Source organism: Pygoscelis adeliae, unplaced genomic scaffold (genome assembly GCF_000699105.1).
Source record: "Pygoscelis adeliae isolate BGI_AS28 unplaced genomic scaffold, ASM69910v1 Scaffold267, whole genome shotgun sequence".
Lineage (NCBI taxonomy): Eukaryota > Metazoa > Chordata > Aves > Sphenisciformes > Spheniscidae > Pygoscelis > Pygoscelis adeliae.
In genome coordinates, this window is record NW_008825150.1 from 2,708,033 (window position 1) to 2,720,984 (window position 12,952).

At 39.1% G+C, this 12,952-nt stretch overlaps 1 protein-coding gene across 4 annotated transcripts in view; it reads left to right on the plus strand.

Annotated features, from left to right (window-relative positions):
• Positions 1–82: 82 nt before the first annotated feature.
• The window catches only part of PHTF2 (putative homeodomain transcription factor 2), a 71,601-nt gene continuing 58,731 nt past the window's right edge, over positions 83–12,952 (plus strand). For 3 of the 4 annotated variants that reach the window (XM_009328350.1, XM_009328353.1, XM_009328352.1), the window contains exon 1: positions 83–158. The gene's annotated coding sequence lies outside the window, so the exon portion shown is untranslated. Of the gene's footprint in view, positions 159–7,481; positions 7,576–12,952 lie in introns of those variants that run through there. The other variant, XM_009328351.1, reaches the window with a different exon arrangement.

A 12,952-nucleotide genomic window follows, 5' to 3' on the forward strand; every position in this document is an offset into this window, starting at 1 on the left:
TCCCGATGAGCCTTCGGCAACCGGGCTTGCTGGCCTCCGATGGCTAAGTTTATTGCGGGCGGTAGACGTTCAGTTGCGCGTTCGAGCTGCTGGCCGTTTCCGTGCGTGTTATTCCTACTTGCTAGGTCTGACTTCTGCTGTTACGCACCTTTTCCTTGGTAAGTTGCTTTAATGCATCTTGAGCTGCTTTAATGCCTGTGTCAGGTGATGGGACTTTTTTTCTCCTTTCCTTTAAAGGTCCTAAATTTCGGCATCTTCGCCTTCATCCCTGACCTCGTCTCCTTCTGTATTCTTGTATTTCACATGCCTTCCTCTTGTTTTGGTGCTTGCTTTCTTATTCCTTATCCCATTTTTTTCCCCTTTCCACCCTAATCCGATGACAGCCTGTCTATAGCTTATGTGTTGTTCTTGGTTTTCAATTTGGGAATCTAAATGTTAGGCTGCTTCCGTGAGTTAAAATTTCTTTTGTCGTAGTCATTTCCCTGGTGTTTTATTTGCTGTCTTTTCTAGGAGAAACAAAGGAGAGAGCAGTGGGGGAAAATGATTACGCAGTAATAGAACTATCCAGGTGTTTGCTTCTTTTACTTTTGTTTTTCGTACGTACTCCCTGAGTACATGTGACTTGGGTGTATATCATATTTGGTGACGGTTTTGGTCCATATCCTCAAGCTCTGCACTTGGTGTTTTGTCTTTTACTGCTTTTACATGTTATTGGTCACTTGAAAAGTAATGCTGCCGAGTCTTGCATTTTGTTCCAAATTTGCTAGCGTCTTATCCATCTGTCATATAATTAACTGGAAAAAGTAATTAATTGGAAAACCTGACTGGCTGAAAGTACTTTAATTAATGTTCCGAAATTCTTTGTGATGAAACATTCCTACAGAAAATACAGCTGGGTTTTACAATTTTGACACACGAGTTCTCTGATAGGAATGAGACTAAATGCAGTGTGTCATCAGTAATTTGCCCGCTTATATCTTCCTGTTGATGCTGTTAAACAGATGGTGGTATCTGTTTTATCAGGGAGAAGTGCATCACTTGAAATAACCTGTTAATCCTAGTAAGTGAATCCTAGTATCTTTAGCCGCACTTAGAGCGGTCGCTAAGTGGCGGAAGGATATATTTCTGTTATATACATTAGCGCTTGGCAGGAGATGTTTTTGTTTTCCTGGGGTTAGAGGCTAAAAGTGTTTTGTGAATAAATCTCCGAGTTATAAATAGCTGTATGTATTTGGCTATTTCTGTAGCTCTGAAGGTTTTGGTGATTGTCTTTGATTTGCCTCTTTGTATGTGACTCCCTGGAAAGGATAACCCTTTTCTCAGAAGTCTTATTTTTGTTTCTGTAAGGTGTTTATGAACTGATGTATGTACACACATCATACTTCTGTCAGTTTTGACTCCCCCGCCCCCAAGCTCTACTTTACAGTATCTGCAAACAGTTTTCATTTCTGAAGGTGGAGGTTGAGAGCGATACTTGGAACCGGTGTGCTTAAGATCCCGATCCCTGTTTGAAGTGGAATGTTTGTGCAGTTGAATTTTCTGTTGCTATGTTTTGCTGCCAATGTATGTTTTTATTCTGGCTATAAATATCATAAAGGATAAAACATGAGCCTGAGTCATCTGAAAAAGAATTTGGAAACCCAGTTAGTTTAATTCAATGCTTGTAGTAGAATTTTTTCCTCTTGTATTGTGTGGAATGTGACATACAAATAAATTGTCAGTAATTGTTGGGAACTCCACGGAGCATTTCAAGTATTCCGGTAGTACTGGATTTCTCCCAAAGCAGAGTTAGCTCAGCTTGTCTCAAAAAGTTGGTCCCAGCTGCATCCGTAGCTGCCTCAGATTGGTGTGAATTCTGGGAGAACTCAAAATCCTGCGGGCTTTGAAATAGGAAACAGAGTATTGATGTTGTATTAGAAAGGAGGCATAGGTGTGTTAAAAAGGCTTCCAGTCAACTTTGTCTGAGGTGGTTAACCAGGCAGCGAAGGGCGGAGCGGCTCTTGGAGTTGAACAATGCTGTTCCTGTCACAGCTGGCAGGGGTCACTGGAAAGCAGTGGACATTATTTCTTTCCCAGTTCTCCAAAGTTACATACACCGCCTTCCCAGGCTTTTTCTAAATACCGTATCTTCTATTTGTTTATAGTAGAAATTTTGTTAAAGAAATAAAAACATCTTTTTTTTTCCTTTTCTCAGGACCCCTGTGAGTGAGAGTGATGACAGTCACAGGGCTTTTTTTTTTTGTCTGTGAGGAAGTTCTTTTCATAAAGAATGAAAAGAATAAAGAATATAGAATCCGCATGCTCTACGGATTCATCACCGAACAGTTTATGTGAATTTTTAGCAAGGCTTACAAGGACACAAAGTTTGTACAATTACTTTCTTTGTCTGTCTTCTCCTGTTTGAGTAACTTCTTTAGTCAGTCAGATGACGAAACCAAATTTAATGGCAACTGAAAGACATTAAGTACCTACAAAGTGACAAATTTTTGTAAAACTTTTGACAGGTAGTGACCCAAATTAATAATCCCACCCGAAGAAAGGCAGTTATAATTGAGTCCCTTCTTTCCTCAGAAAGAGAGCAACTGCTGGCTAGTCTATGTGCTAAGCTCTGAGCCATCGTGATGCGTACTGCTGCTGGCCCAGCCAAATAGTTGGGGCAGTTGGTAATACGGGTGCGGGACAGGAAAAAAGAGTTGGGTGAGGTGGAGAAGGACAAGAGGGAGCCATGGTACACTGGTAAAAACAGAGTTAATTGCTTCTGCCCACGGAACAAGGTAGGCCTGTTTTTTCTGTAATATTTTTTTGTTTTATGAAGGAAACAAAACAAAACTCTTTTAGGATACCTCTGTCAGAGGTACTGCTCCTTCTGACTGCTCAAGGACAGTTGACCACTACTTATGCTAAGATATGTAGTGGCGTGAAAAATAAGACTTTGAAAGCTTTAAATTCCATGTTTTCTCCTTTGAGTTTACTGTGCCGTTTTTGTAAAGGTCCTTCTTGCTGAGTACAGAGGAAACGGTTAACTACTTGAAGAAATTATATTCAAATTTGTAAGGAGAATTACAAAGAGCTTAATAAATTGCCTATAGGAGAAAAAAGAGTTAATAGTAATGAGGGCTATAACGTGTTACTGTGTAATGTTTGGGTATGCTCTACGCCTAATCATAGAATAATTTAGGTTGAAAGGGGTCGCTGGAAGTCATCTGTCTGGTCCAACCCCATTTCAAAGCAGAGCCAGCTTCAAAGTTAGAGCAAACGTATACATATATAGAGAGATACCTGTTACATTGTCAAGAAATTTGGAAATATAGCTTATGTTTGTGGTTTTTTTTTTTTTTTTTTTTAGTTGAGGGGAGGATATCAGAGAGTTCATAGAGCTATTCTCTCGTTTCTTAATTTAAATGTGTAAAGGGAATTTTTCCCAAATTCACTTCTGGGAATACTCTTTAAGTGAGACACGTAGTGTTCAGTATTTAATTCTCTGTTCATTTGAGGTGGTCTTGGTAGGCATACTCCAGAGAGATTAGATGGCTTCCTGGAATGAGTCCAAGCATTGGATTGAACTCCTGTTTGCAAATATATTTGTCGTTCTTGTTTGTAAAGAAAAAAACAAAATACAATTGCAAAGTGGGAGAAGAACTTAAAGCAATATAGCATCAAATATCAAGTCATGCAAGCCTTGCACTTTGGAAGTTGGCCAGCGCCAGATGCTTTTTGGGGTTAGGTGGTTGGCAGATGCCAGCCTGGCAGCTAAACACTCTTCGTGTTCAGCTGTCTTAAGGGACAGTTTGTTCTATGCTTGCCACAGTGCTCATACGCTTTCCTTGGTATTTGCTACTGGCCATTGTGGGGTCAGGTTAGGTGGAGAGTTTGTATGGCCAAATACAGCCTGGTGATCTCTTTGGACATTTTCTTGCATCCTGGGTCATGAAGCTTGAGATTCCCTCAGCTGTGTGTTTATTTTTTTCCTATTATTGTGTGTTTAAATAGCTGCTTTCTTTTTGAATCTGAGTAAAATCTTGGCTTCAGTGACTTCCTGTGGCACTGAGTTTAACAGTCTAATTATGTGTTGTAATATAATATTTCTCTGTTAAAAGTTTGGCTTTGCTATCAAGCTCAGTTAATGAATAAAGTTCCCTGTATTATTGGAAGCTGTTGTTTTCTTGTCTATATTTTCTGTATATTTCTTAAAGTCTCATTTAATTTATAATTCCTTATTTTTCTGTTCATACTTGCTTGTCTCAACAGGAGAGTCTTTCAAGTGGTTGATAATTCATAGCCTTTCTCGGAACCCCTCTTCCTCCCCCAGTATTTTAATACTCTTCTTCAAATAAAATACATGCATTTCAGGTCAGATTGCACAACTGATCAGCAGAGCTGTACTGCAGTGTTTTCCATATCATTCCTCTTTTATTCAGGTGTCTCTGTGCTCTTCTGACTGTAGGATATTGAATGGAAGAGCTCAGTGAGCTGCCAAGTTTCCTTTCCGGATTTGAGATACCTGATTTTAAAGCTTTGTGTGGTGTATGTAGTTCACTCCCTGCCCCTAGATATCATTTGCATTATTGATACTAAATTCTGTTTATGTTGCCTATTCATTGTTAAAGTTGATCCATTTTCTTAAGCTTTGCTAATGTAAGATTAATTGTCATCTGGAAATGTTACTACTGCAAGTTTTCTTTTCTTCTCTGATGTATAAAAAATAAATACAGTGAGCACTGCTGGACCTATTTACATAAGCTTGAGGTTTGGAATAACAGGGCAGGGCTCAGTTCACACCATTTAAGGACTTAACTTAGGCAGTACTTCATAAAAACTCTAGGCTACTGCTCTAAATAGGGGGAGGAGGAGGGGGGAAAACAGCCTTAATTAGTCCCAATTAACTCTGTTAATGGTACTTCTGAAGGCTTGCAGGTGGAGATCCAGGGTGTTCAAGTTGGCTTCCATCAGAGCTGCCTCAGTACTGGCAATGGCATTAGTGCTCGTCTTATTCTGTGGTCCATAGATCTGTGGAGCTAATTCAGGCGAGAACTGCTCATTTACTTAGTAATGGTAGTCAGATCCTTGAAGTTGTCTCCTGTGCGATGGGCTCCAGTGCTGGTAAAAAGAGGGATGGAAGGTGGTGACTGAGGAGGAGGGTGGACTGTGGTAATACTGGTTTAGAGTGGTTAAAACAGTTGTGAAGCCTTGTTAGGCCACCCTGACCTTCTCCATCAGCTCTGTGTGGACCTTACGTGTCTTCAGTGAGTGATTTCTTCTGCTGAAAGTTCCCTCTTAAGAGCTCCGGGAATGAGTAGGAATGTGGGGCACCTCTATTTATTTGTAAGCTAACATTAGCTGTCAGTGCCTGATGAAGCAGTGGCGTGATGAGTGTCTGTGTTCATCTTTCTCATGAAAGTCTAATGGTTAGCCTACTTAGAAAGTTGGAAGAAGTTGCGATTTCTGGGTGCACGCTCATCCTGAGTGGCTTTAACGTCAAACCTCCGGAAAGAGCTAGCCACCGGGGCATGTGTATACTGAATGAGATCCTGAGTGTCTACCTCTGACACTACAGGGTGTTCAGGTATGTGGAAGCTAGAGGAACATAATGAAAGAAGACTAGGAAGATTGAGTCTGAGTTTAGTTTTGGGATTAGGACACTTCTATGTGAAGGAGAATGGTTCCCAGATGAGCTCCCTAGGATTTGTGTGCACTTTGCTTTGGACTGACACTGAGTGGAAGAGGTAGCAGACCAGCCGTGTGCGATCCAAGGAGCTTCTAGGCACCTGAGCAGGCAAGAAATAGGTCATTCTATTCAGTCTGGATGCTGCTATTAATTGTTATTATCCAATTAGCCTATTGCAATGAAGAATGTTGACCTCAAAATGTGTTCAGTTTTCTGGCTGGTTTTTGATCCGTGGCAATGTTTGCTTTTCACAAACAACAAGTCTATTTAGAAGTCTTTGACATCCTTCCAAAGGCTCTTTGAAAGTCCACATACGTTTTATCGCTTTCTCTTGTTTATCAGTTAGTTTGACACGTTCAGAAATACCGATAGACTAAGACATGATCTTCCTTTGCAGAAACTGCTGATTAGAACCTATCAGATAGTCTTTCAGGTATAATGGTGTTCTATTTTTAATGATTGTTTTGAGGAGCTTGCCAGATACACATGTAAGGCTTGTTACCCTGCAATTCCTTGCTTGGATCGCTCCAGAGACTTTTTAAAAAATATAGGCTCAGCATTTGCTGCTATGTTCCTTCAGAACAGTGGTTGTTATAAGAGACTGCAGCTTTTTCTGTCAGCTCAGCCGCTTCGTGCCTCAGCTGCTTCAAAAACTTGCTGGATAACTATTTGTAGAACATGATGCAAACTTGGTCACTTAGGAGTGGTTTTCAACTTCCTGACTGTACTCATCGAGAAGCCACAACTCTGCTGTGCCTTGCCTGGTGACAGATAAACACGTCTTCCTAAACACCAAGTCAGTATTTTCAGTGAGCAAGATTTATTGCTGCAGGAAATTACTGTTGTGTTTAGAATCACAAGGAGGAGAAAAGGAGCATAGCATTTTGTTTCAAGGTGACCACTATATTTTGCGTTTTTTTTTTTTTTCCCCAAGTGTTTGTTAAGAAGAATGTGTATATAAATGAAAAACATAGTCTATTCCTTAATAAAGTTGTTACAGTTCTAAGAGCAGATGTATACACGCAATATTTCAGGGATTTCTCATTATAAGATTGTAAATATGTTTAATGGGATATGTATGTATGTGTGTAGTATTCAGTACAAAAAACAGGAATTAAAAAGAGCAGAACTTGAGATTGACCATATACTGTGTTTTGTGGTTTTTTTTTTTTTTTGAAGATGCAGCATTTTCAGAAATGTTTTGGCTTGTAGATCTAGCATGCTGGCAGCAATTACTGCATTTGGATTAATGGGAATTTTGTGACTTAATATCTCTTATAGAAGAGGCAAAATTAACTTCATTATAGTCCCTTTTAAGGGCTTGAATTTTTTCCACTTCATTAAACAGTAGAATATGTTTAAATATTAGGAGCTTTTTGCTAATTAATAAACACTGCAGCAGGCTCAGGAGTAAATTACGAGAGGTGTGGAATCCTGGACTTCTCAGTACACAGTCCTTCCCCCCCTATTTTTACAAGTAAGGTAACTATGAAATTGTGTCATGTCACTTCGAATGGAGCCATGAACAGAAACCAGTTATGTAACAAAATTAGGAAATTTGCACAGACCTTAAGGCTGAGGGCATAGATTCCAGAAATGGCTACAGCAGTTGCCACAACTGCACGCAATGTTCTTTTCCCAGAACCTGAAATAAATCTCAGAAATCCTGATACTCAATATTTTGCTACTATTTCAGACAGTTGTGTAATTCACTGGCAAAACAAATATTCCTTGGGAGACAGTTATTTTCTGTAGTACTTCCTTGCTGGTTTGTCCTTCAGGTACTGGTGTTTTTACTGTGGAAGTGAAGATGGTTGAGTCAAGCCTACTTCCCATCAGAATTTGAAAACTGATTCTCACTGCGTGCTCTGTGCTGCAGCTGCAGCTGTGGCAGCTTCCTGCCTGGGATGGTAAGTGATAAAGGGTGTGAGCTTATAAGGAAGAAAATATGCAGTGGCAGAAACGGGATCAGATACCGCAGTTCATGGGCAAAATAGGCCTGAGAAAATATCTGTTTTTCAGTAACTGACACCTTACTGGAGGCACAGGCAAGTACGGACATGCTGCCAAATGTCTGTATGTGTCATGATATATCACATTTGGTAGGTCTGTGTTCATAAAGAACAGGGCTTGATACACAGCAGCCAGCACAGGGTCTGATTCATATTTTATTGTTGCTGTTGTTGGCCTGATAAACTCCTCAAATGAACAACAAAACTCCCCAAACAGATATCTAGGGAGGTTCAGTGGTTTTTTCACCAGTTGTTTGGGGGTGATTGTTTTTTGGTTTTTGGGTATTTTGGGTTTTTTTGAGATAGAGTGAAAAACAACATTGGAAAATTCACTCTCTTTCATGAGCAGCGTCTTAGGAATGCTGTTATCCAAATTTAGCATAGTTGCTGGTGTTCTCTGGGGAAAGCAACGATGTTAATTCCTTTTTATTTACAAACTATCATGCTGTTCCTTTGGGAAAGCAAGGATGTTAATTCCTTTTTATTTACAAACTATCATAACCTTGGATTGCAATGCAACAACTTGGGGGGGCCTTGGCTGGCATGGCAGCAAGAGTACTTTTCATGCTGGCCGCTGGCTGTGGTCCTTAGGTTAGCAGTGTCTGATTTTTTAAATTTAATTTTATTTTTTCCCTTCCCTTTGGCTGCTTCAGATTTTCTTAAGACTAGCTGAAAGGAATGTGATAAAACTTCCACTGGAAGGTGTGAACCTGGGAGCGACAAGTTTCTCATTTGCTTGTATACAATTTGCAATTCTGAAATGCTGTTTTGAGAACAGCGATGTATAGATAAAGTACTTAAACAGAACACTGACTGCATTATATAGTATTTGATGTTCCTTTTATAAAAGGAAATGTAGGTTTAATGGTTTATTTGTTAATGCATGTGAAAAGAATGTGTCTTTTGAAACACTGCTTCAAGGGTTTAATCCTGTTCTTGGTGGCAGTGGCAGAACTCCCATGGATTTGAGTGTAGGAAGGATGACTCCTGCTGAGTTTTAGTGGTGTATCTGCATCACATTGTCGATACCCGTGTTGGTTTGTTTTGTCATGGCAGAAGCAGCTTTTCAGTCAACAGCAGATGCCTAATATGACTAAGCTGTTTACTGGTCTCATTTAAAATTAACCTAAAATATCAAACAATGTCAACAATTTGATGATAATGTTAACTTTTATTTTGATGTTGAACCTGAAAGTGAGGGTTTTTTCCTCATTAAAGTTATTTTCTAGATGTGTGTCAGCAGGTATAATGTTTTGCTGTTAAGTGAGTTTGTGTGATACAGATGTTGCTACAAAATCAGTGGTTTAGGCCGTAGGCTTTACTGTTCTGATTCATTGTCTCTTCTTACTCTTCATACCAGGAAATCTTAGTGAAATTATGCCTGTGATTGTAAACTGTAATATGGAGGATCTAACATAATGGTAAAACAGTTCTATTGTGGAAAGCAGTTGAAACCAAGTTCTAGTATTCTCATGGCTTTATGCAGTAACTTTTTTAAAACTGCCTTTAATTTGCTGCCAAGAGAAGTTCTTCTTCTGAAGGTAATAAAAAATCAATGGCATTTTAAAAAAGCATTTGAGACAAAAGCCACAGGTCTGCAATTTTACTCCTAATGATGTCTAGTGAACATGCCAACTTCATCATTCCATGATCATAATGAGTTGAGAAGGACATTCAAGTCTTGACTCAACAGCTGGATGGTATCCTGACCATTCAGGTTAGGATTGTTATAAAGGAAACAGGTTCCTTGGAATACTTAGTGATTCACAGTGTTTACAGGTAAGGAAAGCAACTATTTGCCTATGCTTCCTTGCTTGTGTTGTATTTTTAATTATGTCCTTTTGCTAGTTGACACTGCTTAGACTTGTATATTCTTCCAAAAATTGTCATTTTTTGCCTTTGCCACTATGAGAAGCACAGTTTTATTCTGAACTTCTGTCAGAGTTCAGAATAGATTTTATTTTCTGTACACTGTCATTTAGAAATGTATGCATTTATGTCTGACTTGGGTCACCAAAACCCTGTGAATATGAGTAAAATTTTTAAATATACTTACTTTGAATTTATTTAAATCTGTAGTGTAATATCTAATCCTGTCTTACACATAAGCACTGCACTGCTTGAATGAGCATTTAACTACCTGAAGACATCCAAATATAGACTTCTGTGGCTTTTGAAAAACTGCTCATTTGATTGCAAGGTGTAGTGTGTACTTACTTAAAATGGAATATGATCATGCTCTGAAATGGAAAAGAAATAGCTAAGAAAGCCCACTTTTGAATAGGGATCACCAAAACCAGGTAGTCATCTATTTTTAGTTTTAGGGAAGTAATGAAGTTTTGACCAAAACATGTTGCTTGTTATTCGTAGCATTAACTGTGAGTTTGATGGAAGTGTAATGAACGGCTCTGTTGAATGTCACAGAGATGTTGTGATCAAGCTTTTATATTTGGATGTTCTGTCTAATCTCTGAAGTTGGGAATATTTTTTTGTGTTCCTCTTGTTTCCAACTAGTTAAGATTAAGTTAATCTTGCTGTAGTTACTCTTCACAGGACATTGTACAACCAAGTGCAAAAGCTGGTCCCCGTCCCAGATGCAGGTATTTGACACAGAACATGAAACAAATGGCTAGATCTGCGGAGGATGGGAGGAGAACAAGGCAGAAGAATAGGCAGTGCTCTGTTGTGCTTGTGGATGTGTATCAGCTGTTTTGATTTGTTCACTTTATCCATTTGGTACTGATGTGCCTTAGAGCCCAGCTTGTACAGTCTGACGTCAGGATCAATACCAATACAAATTGTCAGCTGAATAATGTATTAACTTGTAATGAATATGCAGAGTTCTGAAATTGTTGCAATACTTAGTCTCCTGCGTAGGTGTTCAGTGAGCTGTGGGCAGGTGCAGAGTCAGAGCCATCTATTTAGATTACCCATATGAAAACCGTGCGTAATCTAAACAACAGGTTTGTTGATAGAAATCAAATAAATTAATAGTAAAACTACTTCATTATACTTGGTTTATAGTTTTGTGATGTAATTGTTTCTTGAGGCAAAGGGGTTTTGAGTGAATTGGAGGACTACTGCAAAAAAAGGTTGCTGCCTTTTAAATGGCATGTCTGATTTTAGCCGTATTTGACACAGTTGGAAGTCTTGGATTCGCAAGTTAGCATCGGTTTCCTGAAAAATCATTGACTGTGGAGAGAGAGAGATCAAGTTAATGTAGCTGTTGAGGGAAAGGTTCCTGTGCAGGTTCAACAGTTAGTTCTTTACTGCCGATAATGAGTTTCTCTAACATTTTTCTCATCCTGTAATTGTGGTGGTAGGAAGTAGGGTATATTGTACGTGAGAGGGGATGTTGGTTTAAGAGAAATGAGAGGGAGTTAAAGATTCTCCAAGATGAGTTCACAAAGGAGGGGAAGGCGAGGGGTGCAAGTGTGATCAAAATCTGTATGGCATCATTCCTACATCGGCACCTCTGTGAGCAGTGGAACCGCTTTCGCTGTGACTCTGCGATGTGGGTCACATTATGTGAGGAGGCTATGTATGGCTAAGGGTTTTATGTTGCCTTGAGTCTATAGTACAGTGTAGCAAATGATTTCAAATTTAAGTTTACTTAAACAGGTTTTCAAACAAGAAAGCAAATCCTATTTTAAGCTTTGTATGGGTGAGAAGGAAGGGTAACCAGTCTATGCAATATGCCAAGTTATATCAAAGTCTCTGTTGGGCTCCATGCTTTATGTGATAGAAATATTTTTATATTTATTGTGCCAATGAATTCTTAATAACTGATAGTTGCTCTTAGAAAAACTGCTACTATTATCAGAAGCAAATAGGTCAGAAACAATTACAGATGTTGACACAGTCATGGCTGCCAGCTTTAACTGACTTGATGTGACTTACATGATGATACTATCAACAGTGGAAAAATTGCAGTGTTCCTTTGCTCAGCTGCACCAAAAGTCAGTGTCCTGATATTTCTGAAATTTGTTAATGACTGTCTAAACTCTCTCGGAGACATTTCTTTCTATTGTACTGTAATTTTATCTGAAGTTGTATAAAGGATATTGGAGTTACACTGCTAGAAATCTTAAATATAGTTCCTTTTGGGTATTTGATTTTTCTTTTTCGAAAAAGCTTTGTGAAAAATGAAAATCTATGGCATTATGTTTCTCAGAAATCCTCAGGGGCTGGTACAAAATGAATCTATTTGTTGAAGATTTGTACTATAGTATATATGATACATGTCCAAACTTACTAAATACAGTGTCTTTAAAGTAATGCACTGTGTAAAATATGAGTACATCCATACACGAGTCAGGGAAGACTGAATAAACAGGTGTCAGTGCAGAACTGAGTCTTTTGGAGGGTCATCTTTCCGAGAAATGTCTTGGAAGATGGCAGTGTTGATAGGGCTTTTGTAGAGGGAGTATTTGTGATTTGTGTACGAACAGCTGTTATGGTCAGGTAATCTAGTCTCTGTTTTTTTTTTTTTTAAACTGAAATTTTTGGTGATGAACAATGTATAATAAAGCGTCACGAGTTATTCTAATGCTTAGGCATTTCATAAAGACGCTTTTATTTTAATCTATTGCACAGTGTCAGTTTCCATCCCACCTGTTGGACATTGTCTTTTTCTTTGCCTTTCTTATCTGTGCAAATGCTGTAAACAAATGTCTTCTCTTTCTCTTTGTTTTAAAGACAAAGATCACCTTTAATCTTTCACTATAAAAACTGCCTACAGATTAATAACTCTTGTTTCCTTTTAATGAATAAATACAAGGTGCAATATTACTATTGATATTGACAAAGTTATGATAAATGTGATATTTTTATCAGAAATATACCCCTTAATCCTTTTTTTTTTCTGAGAGAGATCAATCTTGGAAGAATGCTTGATGCATAATTTGGTGTTTGGAGGCTAAACTACCACTCCTCCTCGCCACTGGTGAGGCCACGCCTGGGGTGCTGGGTCCAGTTCTGGGCTCCCCAGTACAAGAGAGTCACAGACATATTGGAGAGAGTCCAACGAAGGGCGACAGAGGTGGTGAAGGGACTGGAGCATCTCTCCTGTGAGGGAAGGCTGAGAGAGCTGGGACTGTTCAGCCTGGAGAAGAGGAGGCTCAGGGGGTTCTCATCAATGTCTATAAATACCTGAAGGGAGGGTGCAGAGAGGACGGAGCCAGGCTCTTTCTGGTGGTGCCCAGTGACAGGACCAGAGGCAACAGGCAAAACCTGAAACACAGGAGGTTCCCTCTGAACGTCAGGAAACACCTTT